This window comes from Macaca fascicularis, chromosome 1 (assembly GCF_037993035.2).
Source record: "Macaca fascicularis isolate 582-1 chromosome 1, T2T-MFA8v1.1".
In the NCBI taxonomy this organism is placed as follows: domain Eukaryota; kingdom Metazoa; phylum Chordata; class Mammalia; order Primates; family Cercopithecidae; genus Macaca; species Macaca fascicularis.
The window spans coordinates 55492056-55507685 of record NC_088375.1 but is presented as its reverse complement, the minus strand read 5'-3'; positions in this window follow the sequence as shown (position 1 = coordinate 55507685).

The following is a 15630-nucleotide window of genomic DNA, read 5'->3' as shown; positions in this document are numbered from 1 at the left end:
TAATTGTTTGGTAGAATTCACAGGTAAGGCCATTAGATACTCAGCTTTTCTTTGATAGCAGATTTATTTAAATTATAAATTTATTATCTTTGCTCCGTGTTGATCTGTTTAGACTTTTATATCTTTGTGATTCAGGTTTGGTAGGTTGTAAGTTTTCAGGAATTTATCCATCTTATCTAGGTTATCCAATTTGGGGAAATATAATTATTCATAGTGGTCTCTTGTTACAGGATTCTCGGGGTGTCAGTTTGCCAGCCAGAAACCTCTGTGAGCAGTGGTGACTTTGCCCAAGTTTTGCTCAGGCCCACTGGGCTCATTCTGCCCACTTGGCCTGGCAGGCTGCTCTCAGCTTGTGCTACTGGCCTGGATCCCATGCCTACCAAAGGTGAGTCAGGCACGGAGCAGCAAGGGGTGTGTGAGTGAGCATGGGGTCCGGTCACTGCACACAGCCAGGTATACTGGCTGCAGCAGCATAGGCAGCTCCAGGCAGCGGTATGGGCACTGGCTCCCTGTGAGGCTGTGGCTGGACCAAGTGTACCACAAGCACCTTCCATGGCTGACACTGGAGAATGTGATGGTCCCTGTAAGCTTGGAGACACCAGGTACCACAGAAATTTCTGTGAGCAGTGATGCCTTTGCCCAAGCTTTGCTGAGGTCCACTGGGCTTGTTCTGCCCACTTGGTCCTCTGTGGCTGGTTGCTCCATCATCCCTTCAAGTCTGGCTGAGTCCAGGGCTTTTACGGGCCTCAACAGGGAGGAAGTATGTGCTGATTGGTCCGTGGATGGCCATAGGTGGGCCCAGAAAAAGCAACACAAGTTCCCACTCTGGTCCATAGGACTGCCAGCTCAGCCCCTAGGCTTCAGGCCCCCCCTGGGTGGAATTTCACTGGAGACTCATCCCTTCTGCCCAGGAGCCTGTCTGCCTCCTGCCACCATTCCTGTCAACCAGGCTGTTCATGCAAAGGAGTGCCTGCAGGCCAGCATTGAGCTGCTTTCAGCACCCTCTAGCCTCTCTTCCATATTCATTGTGCCCAAAGTCTGGAGGAAGCCAAGGCAGTAGAGAGCTGGCATGTCAGTACTGCCCTGAGTGTGCTCACACCCAACTGGGCTGTGACAGCACCCAGGCTCAGCCCCAACCTTGCTCTGAGATCAGAGTGGGCACTGGGAGTGGGGAGAAGGTAGGCAGTGGGAGCAGACACCTCCAAGCCTGCATTGGAAAGGGGAAGTCTTCCTGGGCCCCCAAGAGGGCAGAAATTCCTGGGTTCACAGTTGCAACTTGGGCAGCTGCAACTGTGCCTGGGAGGGTGAGGCTTCTACCTGCTTGCAGCTCTGCTGGCTTGATGGAGCGTGGCACCGTCCCAGGACCAGTTCCACCTCAGGGCCCCTGTATGCCTGCCCCTCCTTACCTGATCACACTGCTCCTCCACTGGTGGGTGACTCAGCCTGGCCCCATTGCAGAGGCTCCCTCGCTGGTGGGCAACTTGGTCCATCCCCATCACAGTGGCTCCCAGGGGCAGACTCCAGGGACTGCTTGCCTCCTTTCCACATTTTCCCCGTGGTGGTGGCAGGCGAAGTGAAGGTGGCATGGTGTCCCTGGCCAACCCTGCACAAATAAACCTGACACTCTCGGGGCCGGCCCCATGAGTCCCGGCTGCACCTTCAGCCAGGTGTGCTCACAGGCTCCCAAGACGCAGCAGGGAGCGAAGTTGAGGCTGTGGCAGAGGCTTCAGGACTGGGAGCAGGTCCTGCCCAGTCCTGCAAGGGTGGGGGTGGCACGGTTAGCTGCCTTGGGGACCTGGGGCACATGGGTCCCACTGACACCACTGCTGATCCTCCCACCACCTATGCCTCTCTGCTGCAGACAAGATGATGCCAGCTCTCTGGACAGCCCACCACTGCCATCATTCGGATCCTTTATATTTCTGTGGTATTAGCTGCATATCTCCTCTTTCATTTATAATTTTATTTACTTGAGTCTCTTCTCTCTTTTTTTGTAAAATTATTCTAGCTAAACATTTGTCAATTTTATCTTTCAAAAAAGCATCTCAGTTATATATATATGTCTCTATTCCTTTGATTTTTGCTCTGATCTTTATTATTTCCTTTCTTCTACTAACTTTGGAAATCACTTATTCTTTTTTTATTCTCATGATATAATGTTAGGCTGTTTATTTTAAATCTTTCTTTTTCATAATGTGGGTGTTTATTGCTATAAACTTCCATCTTAGAACTGCTTTTACTGCATCCTTTTCCTTTGTTTCAAGATTTTTAAAATTTCTTTTTACCCCATGCCGGGGCTCTCAGGCTGGCATCAGCTCTGGACTCCCTTGGAACAGAGTTCTCGGAGAGGCAGGCTACCATGTTTGCTGTCCCACAGCCCTTGCCACTCTTGCTTCAGGCTCTGGAGGGTACATGGTGATTAGGGACTGGTGTAGACTCCCAGCACAACACAGCCACCCCTTGGAAAAGTGGTAGACTATTCATATAGGTCCCCATACCCACTTCTCACTGGACGGGGCTGGGACTCCAGTACAACTACCCTGTCCCCTGCCTGAACACTTCAGTTGGAGGTGGCTTTGCATTTCTCTGAAGAGGAAATCCCAGAGTCAACCCGCAACCCATCTGCCTTTGCAGCTGCAGTGGTACTGCCCTAACTACCCTCAGGCTGGGGTAGGGACAAAGGGCCTAGTTGATATGCTGGCACCTCCAGCACACTGTAGCTACCACATGGAGAGGAGTCCAGTCTCTCTTTCTTGTGAGTCCCCACTCCTAATTCTTCACTAGGCAGGGCCCACTGCTTAGGACCACAGATGAGTCACCCCACACATAGCTGAGCACACTGGAAGTGACTCTGAGATTCCCTGGGGACAGGCTCCCAGAGGTAATCAAAAGCCCCTCCTCTAGAGCCACAGCAGCAGGTCTCCTCCTGCTGCCCTTGGTCTAGGGAATAAACAAAGAGCCTGAGGGCTTTACCTGCACTTACAGCATGCTACAGTCACCATCCTGAGAGGAATACAGGCTATCTTCCCTGTGAGCCCTCGACCCCCAACTCCTCAACAAGTGGAGTCCCCAGCTCAGCCCAGCAGCTCAGCTGCCACACTTCCCGGCTGAACATTCCGAGTAGCAGCAGCTCTGCATTTCTCTGAAGTGGAGCTCCCAGAAGCCCCTCTGCCAGTACCACTGCAGTGGTACTGCCCTTGCTGCCCTCAGACTAGGGAAGGAGCAAAAACCCTGAGTACTTTAACCACCCCTCCAGCAAGCCACAGTTACTCTAAGGAGAAGAGGCCAGTCTGTCTCCCCTGAGTCCCACCCACCCTGCTGCTTATCACCAGGCAAGGATCCCCTGATTTGGGCTAATAGCACAGCTGTCCCATCCCACCAGTTGCACTGATTGATTGCAGTTGAAGGGGTGGCCTGCCCCTCCACACCTGTGGGCGTTTCTCGTTAGGTGGAACCAGAGACTTGAGAAAAGAAATGAGACACAGAGACAAAGCATAGAGAAAGAAAAAGTGGGCCCAGGGGACCGGCACTCAGCATACGGAGGACCCACGCCGACACCGGTCTCTGAGTTACCTTAGTATTTATTGATAGTTATCTTTACCATCTTAGAAAAAGGAAAGTAGCAGGATAATAGGATCATCATCATCGTAGGGAGAAGGTCAGCAGTAAGACATGAATAAAGATCTCTGTGACATGAATAAGTTTAAGGAAAAGTGCTGTGCCTTGATATGCATATGCAAACATCTTCATAAACCTTTTTAGTGCATAAAGAGCAGCATTGCGCTAGCAAGTCCCACCTTTCGCCCTAAGGTGGTTTTCTCCTTTCTCAGTAAACAGAATATACAATCGGGTTTTACACCGAGATGTTCCATTGCCCAGGGATGGGCAGGAGACAGATGCTTTTCTCTATCTCAACTGCCAAGAGGCTTCTTTCCTCTTACACTAGTCCTCCTCAGCACAGACCCTTCACGGCTGTCAGGCTTGGGGACGATCAGGTCTTTCTCTTCCCACGAGGCCATATTTCAGACTATCACATGGGGAGAAACCTTGGACGATACCTAGCTTTCCTAGGCAGAGGTCCCTGTGACCTTTGGCAGTGTACGTGTCCCTGGGTACTTGAGATTAAGAGAATGGTGATGACTTTTTTTTTTTTTTTTTTTTTTTTTTGAGACTGCCTTCAGGCACTTGTTTAACAAAGCACACCCTGCACAGCCCAAAATCCGTTAAACCTTGAGTCACCACAGCACATGTCTCTTGCAAGGACAAGGTTGGGGGTAGGGTCACAGATTAACAGCATCTCAAATACAGAACAAAATGGAGTCTCTTATGTCTACTTCTTTCTATATAGACACAGTAACAGTCTGATCTCTCTTTCTTTTCCCCACAGCAGCTCTGCATCTCTCTGGGGTGGAGCCCCAAGAGGCAAATGAAAGACCATCTGCCATAACCACTACTAAGGTCCCTTCCCGTGCTGCTTCCAAGCTGGGAGGGAACATAAAACCTGAGTTCACCCCAGAACTGCAGTGTACAGCCTTGGGAGGGCTAACCCAAGATCTGCATCCAGCACTCAAGTGGGAGAGGAACAATTTCAGAGGATTGAGAGGGAGCATGGCCGCAATCATGAGGAAATACAGAGGAGCCATATGACTGAGTTAGAGCCTATCTACTGGCCATTATGCTTAAGTGTCACCTACTGGATCACAGCCCAAAACTTCAACACGAAAAATACTTTGCTAATATAACCCCCCTGTTAAACCAAGGATAATAATTCAGCTACAAATAAAGACCCAGCACAAAGCCTAGACTTTCTGAAAACATCCAGAAAAGAAGTCTACTGACGGTACTCAATTTACACCATAGTTAAAGAAACATCAGCCCACACAGATGACAAAGAACCTGTGCAATAATTCTGGCAATTCAGAAAGCCAGAGTGTCTTCTTTCCTCCAAATGATTGCACTAGTTCCCCAGCAGGGATTCTTAACTGGACTGAAATGACAGAAATGACAGAAGCAGAATTCAGAATATGGATAGTAATGAAGATCATCAAGATTCAGGAGAATGTCAAAACCCAATCCAAGGAATCTAAGAATCACAATAAAACCATATAGGAGCTGAGAGACAAAATAACCATCATAAAAAAATGAAACTGATCTGATAGAGCTAAAAAAACACACTATACAAATTTCATAGTTTAATCACAAATATTAACAGCAGAATATGCCAAGCAAGGAAAAGGATTTCAGAACTTGAGGAATGACTCTCTGAAACAACTCAGTCATATAGAAATTTTAAAAAAAAGAATAAAAAGGAACAAAAAAATATCCAAGAAATATGTGATTATGGAAAGAGACCAAATATATTAATGATTGGCATTGCTGAAAAAGATGGGGACAAAACAAGCAACTTGGAAATATATTTCAGGATATCATCCATGAATACTTCCCCAACCTTGCTATAGAGGCCAGCAGTCAAATTCAGGAAATGCAGAGAACACCTGCAAAATATTATACAAGAAGACCATCCTCAAGACACATAATCATCAGCTCCTCCAAGGTCAAAATGAAAGAAAAAATGTCAAAGGCAGCTAGAAAGAAGGGACAAATCACCTACAAAGGGAAACCCTTTAGACTGGCAGTGGATCTTTCAGTAGAAACCCTACAACCTAGAAGAGATTGGGGACCTATATTCAGCGTTGTTAAGGAAAAAAATTTCCAACCAAGAATTTCATATCCAGCCAAACTAAATTTCATAAGTGAAGAAGAAATAAGATCCTTTTCAGACAAGCGAATGATGAGAGAATTCATTACCATGAGATACGTATTAAAGAAGAGGTCATTAAAAGAACACTAAATATGGAAAGGAAAGACCATTACTAGCAACTACAAAAACACAGGTACATAGACGAGTGACACTCTAAGGCAACCATACAAACAAAGCTGCACAATAAATAGCGAATAACACATATCAACACTGATCTTGAATGTGAATGGGCTAAATGCCCCAATTAAAAGACAGAGTGATGCACACATGTTCTTAGGCTCTCCTGAGGGCTATTTCAGGGAAAAACCAAAAGGCATAGAGTGCCAAACTGGATAAAGAAGCAGGACCCAATGGTATGCTGTCTTCAAGAGACCCATCTCACATGCAGTTACACACATAGGCTCAAATTAAAGGGATGGAGAAAAATCTGTCAAGAAAATGGAAAACAGAAAAAAGCAAGGGTTGCAATCCAAATTTCAGACCAAACAGACTTTAAACCATGAAAGATCAAAAAAGACAAAGAAGGACATTACATAATGGTAAAAGGTTCAATTCAACAAGAAGATCTAACTATTCTAAATATATGCACCCAACATAGAAGAACCCAGATTCATAAAGCAGGCTCCTAGAGACCTATGAAGAAACTTGGTTTCCTAAGCAATAATAGTGGGAGATTTCAACATCCCACTGACAGTATTAGACAGATCATTGAGTCAGAAAATTAACCAAGATATCCAGTACCTGAACTCAACACTTAACCAAATGGACCTAAAAGACATTTACAAAATTCTCCACCCCTAACCAACAGAATACACTTTCTTCTCATTGCCAAATGGCACATACTCTAAAATCAACCACACAATCAGACATAAAACAATACTCATCAAATTCAAAAATATCCCAAATCATACCAACCAAACTCTTGGACCATGGCAAAAAACAGAAATCAATACTGAGAAAATCACTCTAAACCACACAATTACATGGAAATTAAACAACTTGCACTGGAATGACTTTTGGATAAATAATTAATTAAGGCAGAAGTCAAGAAATTCTTGGAAACTGATGAGAACAAAGATACAGCATATCAGAATCTCTGGGACACAGCTATGGCAGTGTTTGGAGGGAAGTTTATAGCACTAAATTCCCACATCAAAAAGTTATAAAGATCCCAAATTAACAACTAAACATCAAAACTAGAACAACTAGAAAAGCAAGAGCAAACGAAATCCAAAGCTAGCATAAGACAAGAAATAGCCAAATGCAAAGCTGAACTGAAGGAAATTAAGACACAAAAATACCATACAAAAGATAAACAAATCCAAGAGTTACTTTTTTGAAAAAATTAAAAAGACCACTAGCTAGACTAATAAAGAAAAAAAAAAAGAAGACTCAAATAAACACAATTAGAAATGACAAAGAGGACATTTCTACCAACCCCACAGAAATTCAAATAACCATCAGAGACCACTCTGAAAACCTCTATGCACACAAACTAGAAAATCTAGAAGAAATGCATACATTCCTGGACACATACAACCTCCCAAGACTGATCCAGGAAGAAACTGAATTCCAAAACAGACCAATAAAGACTTCAAAAATTAAATCAGTAATAAAACACATACCAACTAAAAAAAGTCCAGGACCAGATTTCACGGCTGAATTCTATCAGATATATAAAGAGGAGCTGGTACCATTCCTACTGAAACTATTCCAAAAAAATTGAAGAGGAAGGACTCCTCTCCAACCCATTCTACAAGGCCAGCATCATCCTGATGCCAAAACCAGAAAGAAAAGCAACAACAAAAATAAAAACGTACGGCCAATATCTTTGATGAACACTGATGCAAAATTCCTTAATCTTTTGGGCTAATGGAACAGAATAGAGGGCCCAGAAATAAGCCTGCATACCAACGAACATGTGATCTTCAACAAAGCTGACAAAAAGAAGCAATGGAAAAGGACTCCCTGTTAAATAATTGGTGCTGGGATAACGGGCTAGCCATGTGCAGAAGATCAAGACTTGACCCATTCCTTACACCATATACAAAAATCAACTTAAGATGGATTAGGCCAGGTGTGGTAGCTCATGCCTGTAATCCCAGCACTTTGGGAGGCCAAGGCAGGCGGATCACAAGGTCAGGAATTTGATACCAGCCTGGCAACATAGTGAAACCCTGTCTCTACTAAAAATACAAAAATTTAGCCAGGCATGCTGGCGGGCACCTGTAATCCCAGCTACTCTGGAGGCTGAGGCAAGAGAATCACCTGAACCCTGGGAGGTGGAGGTTGCAGTAAGCTGAGATCACGCCATTGCACTCCAGCCAGGGCCATAGTACGAGACTCCGTCTAAAAAAAAAAAATAAATTAATTAATAAAATAAAATAAAATCTATTAAATACTTAAATATAAAATGTAAAACTATAAAAACCCTGGAAAATAACCTAGGAAATACCATTCTGGACATAGGTACAGGGAAAGATTTCATGATGAAGATGCCAAAAGCAATTGCAACAAATAGAAAAATTGACAAATGGGATCTAATTAAACTAAAGAGCTTCTGCACAGCAAAAGAAACTATCAACAAAGTAAATAGCCTACAGAATGGGAGAAAGTATTTGCCAACTATGCATCCAGCAAAGGTCTAATATCCAGAATCTATAAGGAACTTAAACAAATTTGTAAGCAAAAAACAACCCCATTAAAAGTGAGCAAAGAAGATGAACAGACACTTTTTTCTCTGTCTCTGTCTTTTTCTCTGCCTTTGTCTCAGTCTCTGTCGCGCGCGCTCTCTCTCTCTCTCTCTTTTTTTTTTTTTTCAGACAAGCTCTTGCTCTGTTTCCCAGGCTGGAGTGACGTGGTACAATCTTGGCTCACTGAAATCACCTCCTGGGCTCAAACCATCCTCTCATCTCAGCCTCCAGAGTAGCTGCAATCACAGGCACATGCCACCACACCGAGCTAATTTTTGTAATTTTGGTGGAGATGTTTTGCCATGTTGCGCAGGCTCATCTCAAACTTCTGAGGTCAAATGATCCACCTGCCTCAGCCCTGCAAAATGCTGAGATTATAAGTATAAGTCACTGTGGTTGGCCAACAGACACTTTTCAGAAGAATCCATATATGTGGCCAAGAAGCATATGAAAAAATGCTCAATATTGTAATTATTACAGAAGTACAAATCAAAACCACAATATCATCTCACACCAGTCAGAATGGCTATTATTGAAAAGTAAAAGAAAAATTATAGATGCTGGCATGATTACAGAGAAAAGGGAATGCTTATCAACTGCTGGTGGGAGTATGAATTAGTTCAGCCATTGTAAACAACAGTGGCAAATCCACAAAAAACTTAAAACAGAATTACCATTCCATCCAGCAATTCTGCTACTGGGTATATACCCAAAATAATATAAATTGTTCTACTATGGAATACATGCATACATATGTCGATTGCAGCACTTTTCACAACAGCAAATACATGGAATCAACCTAAATAACCATCAACAGTGGATTGAGTAAACAAAATGTGTTCCAAATACACCATGGAATACTACACAGTCATAAAAAAGAATGAGATAATGTTCTTTGAAGCAACATGGGTGGAGCTGGAGGCCATTATCCTAAGCAAACTAACACAGGAACAGAAAACCAAATATTGCATCCTCTTACTTGTAAGTGGGAGCAATATAACGAGAACACATGGACACTAAGAGGGGAACAACAGACACTGGGGACTACTTGAGAGCAGAGGATTGGAAGAGAGAAAAACACCTATTGGGTACTATGTTTATTACCTGGGTAGTGAAATAAAATTTTTACCCCACACCCCTGTAACATGCCATTTACCTGTACAACCAACCTGCACATGTACCCCTAAACCTAAAATAAAAGTTACAATAAATGAATGAATGAATAAATAAATAAATACAATTAAAATTTATTTTCATTTCCTCTTTGACTTTTCAGCATGTGTTAATGGTCACATATTTGTAAATTTTCCAATTTTCTATGCTATTGATTTCTAGTTTTATACCATTGTGGTCAGAAAAGATACTTGATATCATTTCAGTCTTCTCAAATTTGCTGAAAACTGTTTTGTAATCTATCGTATGATTTATGCTAGATAATATTTCATGTGCACTTGAAATGAATGTGTATTCTGCTACTGTTGAATACAATGTTCTATATGTATCTGTTAGGTCCATTTGGTATACAGTGTTATTAACGTCCACTCTTTCCTTATTGATTTTTTATTTTTATTTTTTGGTATGGATGTTCTATCCATTGTGGAAAGTGAGATATTGAAATCCCTTACTACAACTATATTGCTCTTTGTTTCTCCCTTTAGTTCTGTTAATTACTATATGTATTTAGGTGCTCTGATATTGGGCACATATGTATTTACAATTGGTATGTTCTCTTAAATAATTGATTCCTTTATCGTTATGTAATGACTTTCTTTGTGTCTCATTACAGTTTTCTGCTTAATGTCTTTTTTCTTTTCTTTTTTTTTATTTTGGAGACAGAGTTTCGCTGTTGTTGCTTAGGCCCGAGTGCAATAGTGCGATTTCGGCTCACCGCAACTTCCGCCTCCCAGGTTCAAGCGATTCTCCTACCTCAGCCTCCCGAGTAGCTGGGATTATAGGCGTGAGCCACTGCACCCGGCCAAAGTCTATATTGTCTGGTATAATTGTAGACACTCATGCTCTCTTTTGGTTATCATTTGCATAAAGTATTTTCTTCCACTCCATCACTTTCAGTGTATATGTGTCCTTAAAGCTTAAGTGAGTCTTGTATAGGCAGCATATTGTCAGATATAGTTTTTAATAATCTATTCAGCATTATATATCTTTGATTAGATAATTTAATTCACTTATATTTAAAATAATTGTTTATAGGTAAGAATTTGCTATTGGCATTTTTGTTAGTTGCTTTTGTATTGCTTTTCTTTTCTTTTCCTCCTCTTACTGTCTTCCTTTGCAACTTAATGATTTTCCCCAATGGTATGCTTTGATTCCTTTATATTTGTCTTCTATGTATCTACTACAGCTTTTTTTCTTTGTGGTTACCATGAGGATTACATAAATATCTCATAGTTTAAAAAAAGTATATTTTAAGCTGATAAGAACATAATTCTACCACATACAAAACTATACTTTTATAAATGACCAAAAAGTGTATGAGAAAGTGTTCAACATCACTAATCAACAGAGAAATACAAATCAAAACCAATATAAGGTGTCACTTTACACCTGTTAGGATGGCTGTTATCAAAAAGACAGAAGATTACAAGTATTGGTGAAAATGTGGAGAAAAGGGAATCCTTGTACACTATTGGGGAGGGGGGATTTTACATTGGTATAGCCATTGTGAAAAACAGTGTGAAGTTTCCTCAAAAGATAAAAATTAGAACTACCATATGATTTGACAATTCCACCCCTGGATATATACTCAAAGAAAATGAAATCATTATGTCAAAGAGATGTCCGCACTTCCATGTTCATTCCAGCATTGTTCACAATAGCCAATCTATGTGTCCATCAGTGGATGAATGGATAAAAAAAATGTCAGTTGGGTGTGGTGGCTCATGCCTGTAATCCCAGCACTGTGGGAGGCTGAGGTGGGCAGATCACTTGCGCTCAGGAGTTCAAGACCAGCCTGGGAAGCATGGTGAAACTCTGTCTCTACAAAACAAATAAACAAACAAACAAAAATTAGCCAGGCACGTGCCTGTAGTCCCAGTTACTCAGAAGATTGACATGGAAGAATCGCTTGTTCCCGGGAGGCAGAGGTTGCAGTGAGCCAAGATCAGAACACTGTATTCCAGCCTGGGCAACAGAGCCAGACCCTGTCTCAAAAAATAAAAATTAAAAAAAAGTCATGTATTTATATACAATGCGATATTATTTAGCCTTAAGGAATTTCTGCCATTTGCAATAACATGAATGAACCTGCAGCATATTATGTTAAATGAAATAAACTAGACACAGAAAAACATACATTGCATGATCCCACATATATGTGGAATCTAAGAAATTTGAACTCATATAAACAGAGAGTGAAAGGATTGTTACCAAAGTTTGAAGTGTGGGAGAAATGGAGAGATGTTGGTTCAAGAGAACAAACTTAATTCTAGGGATTTAATGTATATCATGGTGATTATTGTTAATAATACTGTGAAGTATACTTTACATTTGCTAAGAGAAGAAAATAGATCTTAAGTATACATATGATACACACACAAAGCCAAATGTTTGAACCGATGGATATGTTATTTAGTGTGATTGTTGTGATTATTTTACAATGTATATGTATAATAAAGCACTATGCTATACACCTTAAAAGTTACTGAGCTTCCTTAAAACACTTATTTTGAATTCTTTGTCAAAGAGTTCATAAATTGCCATTTCTTTCCGGTTGGTTACTCGTGCTTTAATTTGTTCCTTTGGTGGTGTCATATTTCCTTGATGGTGCTTGATCTTTGTGGCTATTAGTGTCTGCACATTTGAAGTAGAGATATATTCCAGTCTTTGCAAACTGACTTGGTTTGGGAAAAGCCCATCACCAGTCAGCCTATGCAGAAATTCTTGGGAAGCTGTCTGGTATGGTTTGTGGGTAGGCTTGCTGTTCATACTTGGGCAGGATGGCCTAGTGCCTGGGTTAGCAGGTAGGTGGGCCTGGCACCAGGTCCATGGAGTTGGGCCCAGCACTTGAATTCACTGGGGTGGAACCTGTTGATTGGGTCCATGGGAGTGTACCTAGAGTCTAGGTCTGTGAATGCAGGCCTGGAGCCCATGTCTGTGTGACCTAGCCTGAAGCCTGGGTCTATAGGAGTTAACCTGGTGCTGGGGCGAGCCTTAAGCCTGAGTCCACAGGGGTCATTCAGGCATTGGGATTGGCCTGGCATCTGGGTCCACTGGGATGGTCCTGCAGCCTGAGTCCACAGAAACCTATCTGGTGCTAAGGCATGCCTGGATATTAAGTTTGTGAGGGCAGGCCTGGGTCTTAGGTCCATAGGGGCTGGCTTGGAAAATAGATCTGCAGGGGTGGTCCTGGAGTCTCAGTTTACAGGGACTGGTCTAGCACCAGGGTACCATATTGGTGGGCCTGGATCCCAAGTCTCCCGGAGCGGGCCTGGACCATATGTCTACTGGAACCTAGTACCACAAGGACCAGCGTGGAGCTTGGGGCTGGCCTAGTGCTGGGGCACGTGTAGAGCCTGGGTTTGTGGAGACTGGGTAGGAGCCTAGGACTGTGGATAGTGGCCTCATGCCTGAAGCCATGGGGGCTGACCTGAAGCCTGGGGCTATGGGGCCAGCCTGAGTCTGGGTGTTTGGGTGCTGGCCTTGAGGTTAGGTGCAAGATCTGGCCTGGATACTGGGTAATGGGAGCTGGACTGGAACTTGGATCCACTGGGGCAGTCCTGGATCCTGAGTCTGTGGGGCTAGCCCAGTACTAGGGTATACTTGGAGAGCCTGGACCATTGGTATGCTGTAGTATAGGGCTATAGCGGCCAGCTTGGAAGATGGGGCTGCAGGGACTGGCCTGGTATTGGGCAAGCCTGGATCCTGTATCAGTGGGTGCTGGCCTTGGGCCTGAGGCCAGGGGGCTTACCTAAAGCCTGGGGCTGTGTGGGCCAACCTGGCCCTGGGCTGGTCTGGAACCTGAGGCAGGCATGAAACCTGGCGCTCCAGGTACTGGCCTAGCCTGCATGAGCCTGGAGCCTGACTGGAGGCCAAACTAGAGGCTGGAAGATTATATCTGCAGGGAAGTTCTGAAGCTTGAGTCTGCAGAAGCTGGCCTGGAGCTGGGGTGGGTAGGCCTGGAGCCTGGAGCTTGGGGCAGCAGGGGCTGCGCTGTTAGAACCTAGGGCTGTCTTGGAACCTGTGACAGTGGAGGCCAGCCTGATGCTGGAGTGGGCCTGGAGCCCAGGTCTGCGGGTACCAGGCTGGTGGCTTGGTCTAGTCTCCCCCTGGGGTTCACTGAGGTGGGCCTGGTGCTGGGATGTGCAGCAAAGTTGGGTGCTCAGTTCACTCTCCTTCCCTCATGTGAAGGGTATCTCTGTCTCCGAGCTGCTCTATCCGAGCTTGGGGAAGGGTGTAATATGAACTGTCCTTCCTACCCTCTTCAATGCATCTTATTTCCGTGCTTCACCCAGATGCCATAATCTCTCACCTTAGTTCTTGTGAAGGTATTTTCGTGTACGATGGTTGTTCAAATTGATATTTCTATAAGGGGATAAACCCTGGAAAGTCCTTTTCTATCATCTTGCTGATGTCACTCTCCATTATATTCTTTATTTGCAAACTTTCTGGCTACTCTATGAAATTAGGGAGCCCAGTATTTGGGGGATAAAACGGCCAGATCTGTGTATATTTAGGTTCTAGAGTGATTAAATTTTGGGGACACAATAGATGTAAACTCATTTGAGGGCCTTTGCTGTGAGGGGTTTCTAGGGGCATTGTAGCATAAGGTAGTGTGGTAACACATAGGAATAATTTAATTATTAGAGACTTTTTGACATTTTATTGTTATTTCACTTTTTAAAAAAATTTCTTTGTTAAAAGGTGGGAGTAGGGACACAGTAAAGTTTCCATAGAAATATTTCTGCCTTCTGTCCTGATGATTTGAGTTTCACCTGTGCTGGCCTTAGTATTTGGTAGCACTTAATACTGTGTTTTTAAATTTACCACTTGAACTTGATTCTGTGCTTGCCAAGCAAACTAAATGGAGGATCTAAACGGAAGATCTCAGCTCAAGAAGCTTCTGTCCTATCATACTAATTAGCACATGCCTGAATCTGACTGGACAGCCCAGGGCAGAGTGAGTCAACAATGGCTAATTTACTCTGTGCTTCTTATAGGAACTGTTTATAACCAGAGGTGCACATTGCAGTGTGTGTGTCTGGCTTGGGGGACTTCTACCCTTATGTTTACAGGACTTAAGGCCTGATTTCAGGGTATGTTGGGGTGCTCTTACAAGTCATTTTAGTGATTCTATAGATCCTATCCAAGCTTTATTAAGCTGCCAAGCACCCACCTGCTCCCATAACCCCCGTAGTGCCCTTCATTTAGTGTCACAGAATGTGAGACAATCAGAGAGCATCTTAATGCCTCCATGGTGAGTGCAAGGACACTCCTTTCCTCTTCTTTTGGTTGAATTTATGAATGCTTTTACTGCTATGTGTTTTAAGCTTTCTGGTATATATTACCAAAATAATGCGACTCTATCTTTCACTTTTGCATAGGGTCTCCTGGGGGCAATGAATCATTAAAGAAAGCCCAGGGAAGAGGATAAAGTCTGAAAATTTCATCTGTCTTTCTGATAACCTGAGTCTGGAAAGCCTTACCAATCAATGTGCTCTCAGTGTACCAGTAAGCCAAAAACATGCCTCAGAAACTTCAGTTGTCTTTCTACATGCCTGGAAATTATAATGCTATTAGCTGAGGTTCATAGGATGGAAGATGCAGAGTGATTTCCCTGAGTGACAACTGTCTTGGACACATCTTTACTTTGGTGTCTAATGGCATCTCAAACTTTTAATGCTTAAAGACAGGGAATAAGGCTTCCTGGCAAAGGGAACAGGTTAATCCAAATCCCTGAGGTTGTCTATGACACATCTTTACTTTGGTGTCTAATAGGCATCTCAATCTTTCAATACTTAAAGTAGAACTTTTGGTTCCTTTCTCACCCCATACCCACACATCTATCCACACCTCTATTCCTTATCAAATGGCCCAAAAGCTAATAGTCACCTTCTTCTATCCACATCCAACCTATTGGTAATTCCGGTGGCTATATTGCTAAATGTATTTGAAATCTGTCTACTTCTTATCGCTTGCACTGCAACTATAATCTGGAACACT